The sequence below is a fragment of the Scyliorhinus torazame genome, chromosome 5 (genome assembly GCF_047496885.1).
Source record: "Scyliorhinus torazame isolate Kashiwa2021f chromosome 5, sScyTor2.1, whole genome shotgun sequence".
Classification (NCBI taxonomy): domain Eukaryota; kingdom Metazoa; phylum Chordata; class Chondrichthyes; order Carcharhiniformes; family Scyliorhinidae; genus Scyliorhinus; species Scyliorhinus torazame.
The window spans coordinates 125,908,991-125,923,058 of record NC_092711.1 but is presented as its reverse complement, the minus strand read 5'-3'; the positions used below and the strand labels follow the sequence as shown (position 1 = coordinate 125,923,058).

Sequence of the window (14,068 nt, the reverse complement as noted above, 5' to 3'; positions counted from 1 at the left end):
GAGCAGCCAGGTGTGAAATGGAATTGTCGAATCGGGAGGTTACGATGGCATGACCGAGGTTTCAGCCCCAGACGCACAGACACAGGAGAGAGGCCGGATAATGTAACGTAGGTGGAAACAGGAAGTCTTAGTGATAGCACAGACATGAGTCCAAAGATGTGCAGGTGAGGTGGATTGGCTATGCTAAATTGCCTTAATGTCCAAAAAGGTTAGGTGGGGTTACGGGCATCGGGTGGAGATGTCGGCTTAGGTAGGATTCTCTTTCCAAGGGCCGGTGCAGACTCGATGGACTGAATGGCCTCCTTCTGCACTGTAAAGTCTATGATTCTATGAAGTCAGAAGCTCATATTGGGATCAAATGTGAAACGAAGTTTACAGAGACTGGCGAAGTCTCAGACTGTTGCCAGGGAGAGGGATAGGGTCGGTATGTCAGGAATGAAGGTTGGAGCAGGAAACGAACAGTGGATTCAGTCTTCTCCATATTTGATTGAAGTTATTTAGTCAGCAGGAAGAGAACCAGAATGGACCCGGAGTCTGATATCCGGTATAACTTAGTTCGAGGGGGAGAGGAAGAACGAAGGAAACCCTGGAAATTTGGAGAAACGACCTTCGCGACTGCTCATCAAATCCCCACACAGTCAGTTCTGGACACAAGGTTAACATTTGTTATTCTGTCTGCTCAGTCAGGGTGATTCAGATTAATGTCTGTCATAAGTCATGAATGAAGTGACTTATAACGCATATTCTTACCTCTAATTATATAACTTTGGTAAAAGGATGCAGAAATAATGATCTACTACTTTATTTGGATTTCAGCCCCAGTAGGAGGGAGAGTGTGTGGGACGGGGATTTACAGAAGAGAGAAAAAAATGTTCTCCAGAAACTGGAATTATCTGTTCTGAATTTCTATCCTGTACTGATAGTGTAACCTTTGTAAACTCCTTTTCCAAGGCAATAGGAGAGGATTTTCAGACAGGAAACACAAACCAAATATCACATTAAGATCTGACAGTGTGTTGTACCGTCAATATGACGCAAGGCAGGTTGAAGTAACGTCAATGAAAGGCTTTATTAAGCAGAACTTGATCCCCAGCAGCTTGGTTACAGAATGCAGCTGCTGGGGGAAATGCCGGGTTCTTATACCGGCATTTCTGGGCGGAGCCCAGTAGGCGGCCGATCTTATCAGGACCTGGCATCCCTCCACCAATAGCCTGTCGACACGTGGTGTACCGTATTACCCCTAATACATACCACCACATTCACCCCTTGTTGAAAAAGAACCCGGCGGGATGGTGGTAGGGGTTTACAGGGTCAGTACTGTGCCGTAACTCTGAACAAGAAACAAAATTGTCGCTTTAACTTTGATCAGGACCTGAATATCCTCAGACTATGAATGTGGAATGAAAAATGTTTGTTCTGTTTGTGGGAAAATGTTTCAAACATTAGTGTCTGTGGAAAAGCACCGAGACACACACGCACCCGAGTGAGTGTGTTCCAGTGAACTGACTGTGGAAAGAGCTTCAACCAGTTGCAGCCTGAAAAAATACCACACCATTGACTAAGGGGAGAAACATACCCGTGTTCTGTGTGAGGACCAAGCTTCACTTGATTGTCTAAAGAGGAAACGGACAAAGACACTGACTCCATGGAGATACCATGGAAAGGTGGAGATTGTGGAAGTTAGATGTTCAACAGTTTAGTGAGAATCGAGTCAAAGGAGCAAAGGGTAAGTCTCACAGACAAGATGAGCTCTGAGAGAGCATGATGGGAGAGAGCAGGAAAAGAGGGGAAAGGTGAGTTCAGAATTTGGACAAGAAAGGACTTTCGAGGCAGTTTTAGTGAGTGGTTTCTTGGAAGAGGAGCAGCAGAATCAGCTGATCGGATTGTTTCAATGGGTGGGGTTTTCCAGCCCGTCCTGCTGGCTGGATCTTCCAGTCCCACAGGTCTCTCGGTCTGCTACTCCGGTTCATTGGTTGTCTCATTGGGTTCGCTGTATGCCACCTGGCGTCTGTGGAAGAACTCCCGGAGCTTCATTCGTCTGATGAATTCCCTGGAGCGGAGAAACTAGGATATCATTTTCACAGCCTTGAACACGTCATCGAAGAAGACGAACATCTTGTCAAAGGCATCCCCACACCCCCACTACTTGCCTTCAAACAACCGGGCAACCTCAAACAGACCATTGTTTGCAGCAAACTACCCAGCCTTCAGAACAGCGACCACGACACCACACAACCCTGCCATGGCAATCTCTGCAAGACGTGCCAGATCGACATGGGTACCATCATTACACGTGAGATCACCACCCACCAGGTACCCGGTATACTCGTGCGACTCGGCCAACGTTTTCTACCTCATACGCTGCAGGAAAGGATGTCCCGAGGCGTGGTACATTGGCGAGACCATGCGACAATGGATGAACTGACATTGCGCGACAATCGCTAGGCAGGAATGTTCCCTTCCAGTCAGGGAACACTTCCGTCAGTTAAGGGCATTCAGCCTCTGATCTTCGGGTAAGCGTTCTCCAAGGCGGCCTTCAGGACGCGCGACAACGTAGAATCGCCGAGCAGAAACTGATAGCCACATTCCGCACACATGAGTACGGCCTCAAATGGGATCTTGGATTCATGTTGCATTACATTCACCCCCCACCATCTGGCCGGGGCTTGCGAAATCCTACAAACTGGCTTGGCTTGAGACTATTCACACCTCTTTAACCTGTGATTATCCCTCTCTCCAGTCGCACCGTCTGGACCTTTAAAGATTTAATTACCTGCAAAGACTCGCATTCAAAGAACTATATCGCATCATTGAATTTTTCTATATATGTGTTTGTGGAATCCACTTCTTCATTAACCTGTGGAAGGAGCTGCGCTCCGAAAGCTAGTGATTCGAAACAAACCTGTTGGACTTTAACCTGGTGTTGTAAGACTTCTTACTGTGCCCACCCCAGTCCAATGCCGGCATCTCCACATCATAAATCAGAAGTATTTAACGCTTCTGCCAGTTTCGAACAAGGCACCTTTCGCGCGTTAGGTGAATGTGATAACCTCTACGCTACAGAAACAGCTGGCAGCACAGTACCCAATCACCCTGTGCAACATTCAACTGCACAGTCTTGCTGCAGCTTTCAATGGTTCGGCAGGGAGGCCAGGTCACTAATTACATGAAGACAGCTGTTCCTTTAAAACAGATGTCTCAACTTGTAAGACCATGAGATTTAGAACTTATGTTGAACTTTAGCATTTGTTCAACAAATATCTAACGGAACAATGCTCTCTGGTCAATCATTAATGCATCACAGGGCAGCACAGTGGTTAGCACTGCTGTCTCACGGCGCCGAGGTCCCAGGTTCGATCCCTGCTCTAGGTCATTGTCCGTGTGGAATTTGCACATTCTCCCCGTGTTTGCATGGGTTTCGCCCCCACAACCCAAAGATGTGCAGGGTAGGTGGATTGGACACGCTAAATTGCCCCTTAACTGGGAAAAAGTGAATTGGGTACTCTAAATTTTTTTTATTTTTTATTAAATCATTAATGCATCATTCTTATCTTCCAACAGAAAATTTCCACCAATTTTACTCAATATGTTTCATTATTCAATATATTTATTTATTTGTTATATAGGACTTCGTTTTGAATTCAATAGCTCTCGAGTCTTCACTCTTAATAACTCTGAAATATACACCACTGAATTGCAAACACGACTGACCAAGAAAAGAAAGCGTTTCACTGGGTAACAGAAATCCCATCAATCTTTGTTCAGTTTGACCACAGTCAGCCTTTGAACAAAGTCAAATATCGTTAAATGGAAGAGAATTGAGAATTATGTGTTGCTTATATTTGACCCCTCTGTGTTTAGGTGTGAAACATTCTGCAGCCTCAATCCCGTTCATGTATAAGAAAGGAGGAGTGACAGCAAATCCGCACTGAGCCTGGATTTCCTCATCTCCCTGAGTGGCTTTTCCTGTTTCCCTGTCATGAAGGCCGAATTTTTCAAAAAGGTGGTTCAGTTAAATCTCTGCCATTTCCTCGAATTCAGTTACAGTATCGTTTGTGTCTGTCTGTACGAGCACAGATTACCATTAGATATATTTCAGATGCTGATTAAAATGTTAATCTGCGTCTACAAAGCCAGTAAATTCTTTTGTCAACTGAGCAAACTGCCAAGATCCGTACTTTGTTTTTTCACGTATGGAATTATCTGTCTGGACTGTGGAACAATACTTTTCACTGTACCTCATTAATAAATCAAATCCAATCAAAGAGACAGTTTCTTACTCATCTTCAAATTGAAAAGAGCCTTCTTAAAACTTATTTATTCATGGGAGGTGGGGGTCACTGGCTGGGCCAGCATTTACTGCTCATTCCAATTGCCCTTGAACGGCGTGTCTTGTGAGGCTATTTCAGAGGGCACGTTCAAGTCAACCACAACATTGCTGTGGATCTGGAGTCACGTGTAGGCCAGGACACGTACGGAGAGCAGATTTCCTAAAGGAATTTGTGACCCAGACAGGTTTTTCCAACAATCATGAGACGTTTAATTTGAGACTTTTATTCAATTTCAATATCTTTCATCGGCAGATTCAATCCCAGATCCCCAGAGCATTAACCTGGGTCTCTGGATTACTAGCCCAGTAACAATACCATTACACCACTGCCCAGCCCACATAGTCTTGGCAGAATATGATGTCTTGTAACTTCCCAAAATTATAAAGGAATTTATTTTTTCAAACAAATTCTGATAGTTCTGCAGTTTCTGGAAACATTTTGGTTGATCGTGTTTATTTTTAAAAATAAAGATCGAGTCTTTGCAATATAACCTAATATACCAAGTCACTAATGATAATCAATGTTTACTACTGAATAATCATTAATTTATTTATTGTTTTTTCCTATGAAATCAATACATAGTTAATCTCGGAAAGGGACAGAAGGTGAAATGGCTGCAGGAAGCCACATGTTTGAGGTATAAAAGGGCTTCCTTGACCTTGTTACTAATAACAGTGACTATACGATGAAAAAAACAATTTTTAAACTAAATGTGATTACACATATGTACTTACAGCTTCCTACATTACAACAGTGAATATGTTTCAAAAGTACTCCATTGGCTTTAAAACACTTTAGGAGGTCCAGTGGTCATGAGAGGTTTCATAGAAAAGTACATTTGTACTAATTGTCTTCAAACTAGGATACATTACACTCGGTGTCCTCACCAAAATCATTGATAAAGATTGAGTCTTAATTTTGTGTAATAACCAGTCGTTGACACCATTTTGCATACTCTGTGAATCTCCAGATACACCATATCCACAATTATTTGTTGTAAAACACATCAAGTTGTTGTGATTTGGAATGCACTGTCTATAAATGGTGCTGGAATTTCATTGGACTTTAACATCCAAATAGGAATTTGGTGCATTCTGAAAAAAACAACAGTCGAACTGTGGGATTAAATGGGTCATGGTACAACGCTAGCATGAAACAAATGGGCCAAATAGACTCCTCTGTGCTCTAGCAGCCTTGTGTACATGGAAAGCGAGTGGTATCGACCTGGAAGCTACTGCCTATGAGGTAGGAGATGCAGAGATGACGGATTTCAATAGGAAATTGGACAGGTACTGAGAGAAATAAACCCACAGGGATTTGGGGATAGAACGGGGCAATGGACAGACTGGCTTCCTCCACAGGGAGCCGACACGGTCTCAAAGGGCTGAATGGCCTCATTCCCCACCCTCCAGATGCTGTGATCTCAGGAGAGAAATTCAGCTGCTCCAGTCACTCCAAGTAACTGGAGTCCCTCAACTCTGGTGCCATTCTCATTAATGTCCTCTACACCCTCTCTAAGAACTTCACATCTTTCCCAAAGTGTGGAGCCCATATATAGGGTTTCATTGCAGAGGGATAGAATTGAAAAGCGGAGGAAATGTTCAACTGGGGTCAGACTACACTGGGAGCATTGTCAACATTGGTGATCTCCATTTAGAAAAAGGAAATAGAGGCACTGGATAAGGTGCAACAAAGATTAATAATTTACAGAACTGAGAGCATTTAACACTCAGGAAAGGCTGGGGCTGCTTTTTTCTGGAAAAGAGAAGACTGATGGGTAACCTAATGGAATCTTTAAGATTATGAAGGAATTCAATAATCCCACAGGAATTTCAGTAGAAACCTCTTTACCCGCGAGTGGTGAGAATGTGGAACTCGCTACCACAGCGAGTGGTTGAGGTGAACAGCATGAATACATTGTACGTAAAGCTAGATATATACATGAGGGAGAAAGGAATAAAAGGAGACGCTGATGCGGTGGGGGGGGGGGGGGGGGGAGGTATAGAGGGGTGGGCGGAGGATCATGTGGAGCATAAATACTGACACAGACCATGGCTAACCTCAGCCGGTATGGGGATTTAACCTGTGCTGTTGGTGTCACTCAGCACGAACCAGCCAACTGAGCTAACCAATCCCCGTGTAAATCTGTAATAATTCCTTCAATATTAGTGATCGCCTGTCTCCCACCATACTATTTTATGTATTTTCCAGTGCACCTCAGACAACTTGCCCCTCATACTCTGATAGTTTTCTTCTGTGAGAAGCACCAAGTGTGACTGCAGACGGCATAACCGAGTTAATCAAGCAAATAGACATAAACGGTTGTGAGAGAATCGGGATTATGGAGACATGGCTGCAGGATGACCAGGGATGGGAACTGAATATATTCAGTGTTTAGGAAGGACAGACAAAAAGGAAAAGGCAGTGAAGTGGCAGTGTTGGTTAAAGAGGAAATTAATGCAATAGTGAGGAAGGGTATTAGCTCTGACAATGTGGAATCTGTATGGGTCGAACTGAGAAATAGCAAGGGGCAAAAAAAATAATGGGCATCGTACAGAGCCCCCAAACTGCAGTGGTGATGTTGGGATTAACACAAACAGGAAATTAGGCTGATTGTAAAAGTTTCTATAGGTATGTGAAGAGAAAATGATTGATGAAGATAAATGCATCTTCCTTACATTCAGAAACAGGGGAATCTATAATAGGGAACAAAGAAACGGCTGGGCAAATAAATACATAATTTGGTTCTGTCTTCACAAATGAGGGCACAAATCAGATACCAGAAATGTTGGGGACGCAGGATTTAGTGAGAGGGAGGAACTGAAGGAGAACAATATTAGTAGAGAAATGGTGTTGGGGAAATTGATGGGATTGAAGGCTGATAAATCCCGAGGGCCTGATAATCTGCATCCCAAAGTACTTAAAGACGTGGCTCCAGAAATAGTGAATGCATTGGTGGCCATCTTCCAGGATTCTATAGACTCTGGAACAATTCCTGCAGACTGGAGGGTGGAATTTGTAATTCCACTATTTAAAAAGTATCTAGAGAGAAAACAGGGAATTTTAGACCAGTAAGCCTGACATCGGCAGTGGTGAAAAATCAAGAATTCACTATCAAAGATTTTATAGCAAAGCACTTACAAATCAGTGGCAGGATCGGACAGAGTCAGCATGGATTTATGAAGGGGAAATCATGCTTGACAAATCTACTTGAATTCTTTGAGGGTGTAACTGGTAGAGTTGACGAGGGGGAGCCAGTGGATGTGGTATATTTGGACTTTCAGATGACTTTTGGTCAAAGTCCCGCACAAGATATTTGGCAGGCAGTGACTAGTGGGGCACCGCAGGGATCCCTGCTGGGACCTCAGTATTCACAAGATATATTGATGATTTTTAATAAAATGTAAAGTACCCAATTCCTATTTTCCAATTAAGGGGCAATTTAGCGTGGCCAATTGACCTACCCTGCACATCTTTGGGTTGTGAGGGTGAGACCCCTGGAGACAGGGGGAGAACTTGTCTCCACACAGACAGTGACCCAGGGAAGGATTGAACCCTGGTCCTCAGCACCGCGAGGCAGCTGTGCTAACCACTGTGTCACCCTATATATTAATGATTTAAATGAGGGAACAAAATGAAATATCTCCAAATTTGCAGATGACACAAAGCTGGGTGGAGGGTGAGCTGAGGATGCAAAGATGCTTCAGTGTGATTTGGACAAGTTGAGTGAGTGGGCAAATGAATGGCAGATGCAGCATAATTTGTAGAAATGCGAGGTTATCCACTTTGGGATCAAAAACGAGAAGGCAGACTATTATCTGAATGGCCATAGATTTCAGAGACCTATAATATTCGAAGAGGACTTGACAGGGTAGATGCAGGAAAGATTTTCCTGATGGAGGGAGTGTACAGAACCAGAGGTTGCAGTCTGAGGATACGGGCTCGACCATTTAGGACAGAGATGAGGAGAAATTTCTTCAACCAGGGAGTGGGGAGCCTGTGGAATTTGTTACCACGGGAAATAGTTGAGGCCAATACATTGAATGTTTTCAAGAAGCAGTTAGATATAGCACTTAGGGCGAAGGGGATCAAAGGATATAGAGGGGAAAGCGGGATTAGGATATGGAGTTAGATGATAAGCCATGATCATAATGAATGGCGGGGCAGGTGCAAAGGGCCCAATGGTCTCTTCCTGTTCCTATTTTCTATGTTTCTATGTAATCCCTTCCCACACTGAGAGCAGGTGAACGGCTTCTCCCCAGTGTGAACTTGCTGGTGTCTCTGCAGGATGGATGAATCAATAAATCCCTTCCCACACTGAGAGCAGGTGAACGGCCTCTCCCCTGTGTGAATTCGTTGGTGTGTCCGCAAGCTGGATGAATCACTGAATCCGTTCCCACACTGAAAGCAGGTGAACAGCTTCTCTCCAGTGTGCACTCGCAGGTGGCTCCGCAGGCTGGATGAAGCTCGGAATCTCTGCCCACACTGAGAGCAGGTGAATGGCTCCTCCCCAGTGTGCAACCGCTGGTGTGTCTGCAGGCTGGATGACTGAGTGAATCCCTTCTCACACTGAGAGCAGGTGAAAGGCTTCTCCCCAGTGTGAATTCGCTCGTGTCTTTGCAGGTTGCATAATCGAGTGAATCCCTGCCCACAATGAGAGCAGGTGAACGGCCTCTCCCCAGTGTGACTGCGTCGATGAATCTCTAGCTCAGATGGGCATCTGTATGCCTTCCCACAGTCCCCACATTTCTCCATGCTTTGGGTCTCCTCGTGTCTCTCCAGATTGGACAATCAGTGGAAGCCTTGTCTACACACAGAACATGTGCACTGTCTCTCCTCACTGTGAATGGTGTGATGATTTCTCAGGCTGTGTAACTGGTTAAAGCTCTTTCCACAGTCAGTTCACTGGAACACTCTCACTGGGGTGTGTGTTGTGTGGGTCTCGGTGCTTTTCCAGGCACATTCATGTTTAAAATCATTTGAAGCCGACAGATTGGACAAACATTTATTCTTCTCGCCGATGTTGCCCTATGATATCTAGTTCAGAAGGAATTGAGTGAGTTTGTCACATCAAGACATGATGTTTGAGATTTCTGTCTATAATTCTTCCTCATCCAATATCGTGAAAAACAATTTACAAAGCCAGCAGTTAGTACAGGATAGAAATTCAGAACAGACAATTCTAGTTCCTGTGGAACATTATTTCCTCTCTTGTTCTCCAAAAGCTGTGAATGTCCATCCCACATAATCCCCTCCATTCTCACTCTGTTGTATGTAATATTCACCCTCCCAATTTTCCTGAAGGGCTGATTCATGTTGATTGACAGATCCAAGCTCAGCTCACTGAACAAAGAAAAGTACAGCACAGGAACACGCCCTTCGGCCCTCCAAGCCTGTGCCGACCGTGCTGCCCGTCTAAATTAAAGCTTCTACACTTCCTGGGTCTGTCTCCGTGGGGCAGCACGGTAGCATTGTGGTGAGCACAATTGCTTCACAGCTCCAGGGTCCCAGGTTCGATTCCGGCTTGGGTCACTGTCTGTGCGGAGTTTGCACATTCTCCCCGTGTCGGTGTGGGTTTCCTCCGGGTGCTCCGGTTTCCTCCCACAAGTCCCGAAAGATGTGCTTGTTCGGTGAATTGGACATTCTGAATTCTCCCTCTGCGTATCCAAACAGGTGCCAGAGTGTGGCAACTGGGAGCTTTTCACAGTAACTTCATTGTGTAAGCCTACTTGTGACAATAATAAAAATTATTATTATTATAAACTAGGTCATAAATACAAGACAGTTATTAATAAATCCAAGGTGGACATATTTCTTTATTCACTGGATTAGAATGTGCAACTTGTTACCAGGGATGGAGTTGAGGAAAGTGCTGGGATGTTTCCAAAAGGAAATGGGAGAAGCACATGAGAAAAGGGAATGGAAAGATCAGCTGAGATGAGGTGGATGGGATGGAAGAAGATGTGTGTCGAGGATAATCAGCAGCAGAACCGTTGGACTAACTGGCCTGTTTGTGCATTGTAGAATCTAAGTAATTCAATGTATACGTCTTTTACAGAATATTAGGATTGCAGATGGGAAATTCAAACCAAACATCATGCAAGTCCCGACAGAGTCTATCGATTCATCAGGAGTTGAAAATCATCGGCCTTTCAATGTGGAAGGAGAAATCTTTGTCCGGTCTGCCTGAAAGTAAAGATTGCAAACATCAGTGCGACTGGAAAAGCACTGAGGCACATACACACTGAGTGATTACTCCAGCATACTGACTGTGCAAAGAGCTTTAACCAGTCAGATAGCCTGAAAAAGTCTTGCACCATTTACATCAGGAAGAGACCGTACTCAGGCTGTGTGTGGGGGCCAGGTTTCACATCAGGAAGAGACCGTCCTCAGGCTGTGTGTGGGGGCCAGGTTTCACATCAGGAAGAGACCGTACTCAGGCTGTGTGTATGGACCAGGTTTCACATCAGGAAGTGACCGTACTCAGGCTGTGTGTGGACCAGGTTACACATCAGGAAGTGACCGTACTCAGGCTGTGTGTGTGGACCAGGCTTCACATCAGGAAGAGACCGTACTCAGGCTGTGTGTGTGGACCAGGCTCCACATCAGGAAGTGACCGTACTCAGGCTGTGTGTGTGGACCAGGCTTCACATCAGGAAGTGACCGTGCTCAGGCTGTGTGTGGAGACCAGGCTTCACATCAGGAAGAGACCGTACTCAGGCTGTGTGTGTGGCCCAGGTTTCACATCAGGAAGTGACCGTACTCAGGCTGTGTGTGTGGACCAGGCTTCACATCAGGAAGAGACCGTACTCAGGCTGTGTGTGAGGACCAGGCTTCACATCATCAAGAGACCGTACTCAGGCTGTGTGTGTGGACCAGGCTCCACATCAGGAAGTGACCGTACTCAGGCTGTGTGTGTGGACCAGGCTTCACATCAGGAAGTGACCGTACTCAGGCTGTGTGGACCAGGTTTCACATCAGGAAGAGACCGTACTCAGGCTGTGTGTGTGGACCAGGTTTCACATCAGGAAGAGACCGTACTCAGGCTGTGTGTGTGGACCAGGTTTCACATCAGGAAGAGACCGTACTCAGGCTGTGTGTGTGGACCAGGTTTCCCATCAGGAAGAGACCATACTCAGGCTGTGTGTGTGGACCAGGCTTCACATCAGGAAGTGACCGTACTCAGGCTGTATGTGTGGACCAGGTTTCACATCAGGAAGTGACCGTGCTCAGGCTGTGGGTGTGGACCAGGTTTCACATCAGGAAGAGACCGTACTCAGGCTGTGTGTGTGGACCAGGTTTCACATCAGGAAGTGACCGTACTCAGGCTGTGTGTGTAGACCAGGCTTCACATCAGGAAGAGATCGTGCTCAGGCTGTGTGTGTGGACCAGGTTTCACATCAGGAAGAGACCGTACTCAGGCTGTGTGTGTGGACCAGGTTTCACATCAGGAAGTGACCGTACTCAGGCTGTGTGTGTGGACCAGGTTTCACATCAGGAAGAGACCGTACTCAGGCTGTGTGTGTGGACCAGGCTTTACATCAGGAAGTGACCGTACTCAGGCTGTGTGTGTGGCCCAGGCTTCACATCAGGAAGAGACCGTACTCAGGCTGTGTGTGTGGCCCAGGCTTCACATCAGGAAGAGACCGTACTCAGGCTGTGTGTGTGGACCAGGCTTCACATCAGGAAGAGACCGTACTCAGGATGTGTGTGTGGCCCAGGCTTCACATCAGGAAGAGACCATACTCAGGCTGTGTGTGTGGACCAGGTTTCACATCAGGAAGAGACCGTACTCAGGCTGCGTGTGTGGACCAGGTTTCACATCAGGAAGAGACCGTACTCAGGCTGTGTGTGTGGACCAGGTTTCACATCAGGAAGTGACCGTACTCAGGCTGTGTGTGGCGCCCAGGTTTCACATCAGGAAGAGACCGTACTCAGGCTGTGTGTATGGACCAGGTTTCACATCAGGAAGTGACCGTACTCAGGCTGTGTGTGTGGACCAGGCTCCACATCAGGAAGAGACCGTACTCAGGCTGTGTGTGTGGACCAGGTTTCACATCAGGAAGTGACCGTACTCAGGCTGTGTGTGTGGACCAGGTTTCACATCAGGAAGTGACCGTACTCAGGCTGTGTGTGTGGACCAGGCTTCACATCAGGAAGAGACCGTACTCAGGCTGTGTGCGTGGACCAGGTTTCACATCAGGAATAGACCGTACTCAGGCTGTGTGTGTGGACCAGGTTTCACATCAGGAAGCCGTACTCAGGCTGTGTGTATGGACCAGGTTTCACATCAGGAAGTGACCGTACTCAGGCTGTGTGTGTGGACCAGGTTTTACATCAGGAAGTGACCGTACTCAGGCTGTGTGTGTGGACCAGGTTTCACATCAGGAAGCCGTACTCAGGCTGTGTGTATGGACCAGGTTTCACATCAGGAAGTGACCGTACTCAGGCTGTGTGTGTGGACCAGGTTTCACATCAGGAAGAGACCGTACTCAGGCTGTGTGTATGGACCAGGTTTCACATCAGGAAGTGACCGTACTCAGGCTGTGTGTGTGGACCAGGTTTCACATCAGGAAGTGACCATACTCAGGCTGTGTGTGGGGACCAGGTTTCACATCAGGAAGTGACCGTACTCAGGCTGTGTGTGTGGACCAGGTTTCACATCAGGAAGTGACCGTACTCAGGCTGTGTGTGTGGACCAGGCTCCACATCAGGAAGTGATCGTACTCAGGCTGTGTGTGTGGACCAGGTTTCACATCAGGAAGAGACCGTACTCAGGCTGTGTGTATGGACCAGGTTTCACATCAGGAAGTGACCGTACTCAGGCTGTGTGTGTGGACCAGGCTTCACATCAGGAAGAGACCGTACTCAGGCTGTGTGTGGGGACCAGGTTTCACATCAGGAAGTGACCATACTCAGGCTGTGTGTGTGGACCAGGTTTCACATCAGGAAGTGACCGTACTCAGGCTGTGTGTGTGGACCAGGTTTCACATCAGGAAGTGACCGTACTCAGGCTGTGTGTGTGGACCAGGTTTCACATCAGGAAGTGACCGTCCTCGGGCTGTGTGTGGGGACCAGGCTTCACATCAGGAAGTGACCGTACTCAGGCTGTGTGTGTGGACCAGGTTTCACATCAGGAAGTGACCGTACTCAGGCTGTGTGTGTGGCCCAGGCTTCAACTCGTCGTCAAACCTGGACAGACAAAGGACACCAGTACCATGGAGAAACTGTGGAAATGCGGGGACTGTGGGAAGGAATTCAATTATCCATCTGAAGTGGAAACCCATCCACGCAGCCACACTGGGGAGAGGCCATTCACTTGCTCTGTTTGTGGGAAGGAATTTACTCAGTCATCCAGCCTCTGCACTCACCAGCATGCTCACACTGGTGAGAGGCCATTCATCTGTCTGGATTGTGGGAAGGGATTTAATGCTTTATCAAACCTCCTGACTCACCATCAGGTCCACTCTGACCAGAGACCATTTAAATGTGCTGACTGTGAGAAGAGCTTTAAAAGCAAAAAGGATTTACTGATACATCAACGCACTCACACTGGGGAAAGACCATTCACCTGCTCCGTGTGTGGGAAAGGATTCACTCGGTCATCACACCTCCTGACACACCGTGTTCATACTGATCAGAGACCTTTTAAGTGTTCTGACTGTGAGAAGAGCTGTAAAAGCAGAAAGGTTTTACTGATACATCAACACACTCACACTGGGGAGAGGCCATTCACC

At 46.5% G+C, this 14,068-nt stretch overlaps 1 long non-coding RNA gene across 1 annotated transcript in view; it reads right to left on the bottom strand.

Annotated features, from left to right (window-relative positions):
* The window catches only part of LOC140421854 (uncharacterized), a 514,775-nt gene that overhangs the window by 302,720 nt on the left and 197,987 nt on the right, over positions 1–14,068 (bottom strand). The gene's annotated exons all lie outside the window — the stretch shown is intronic.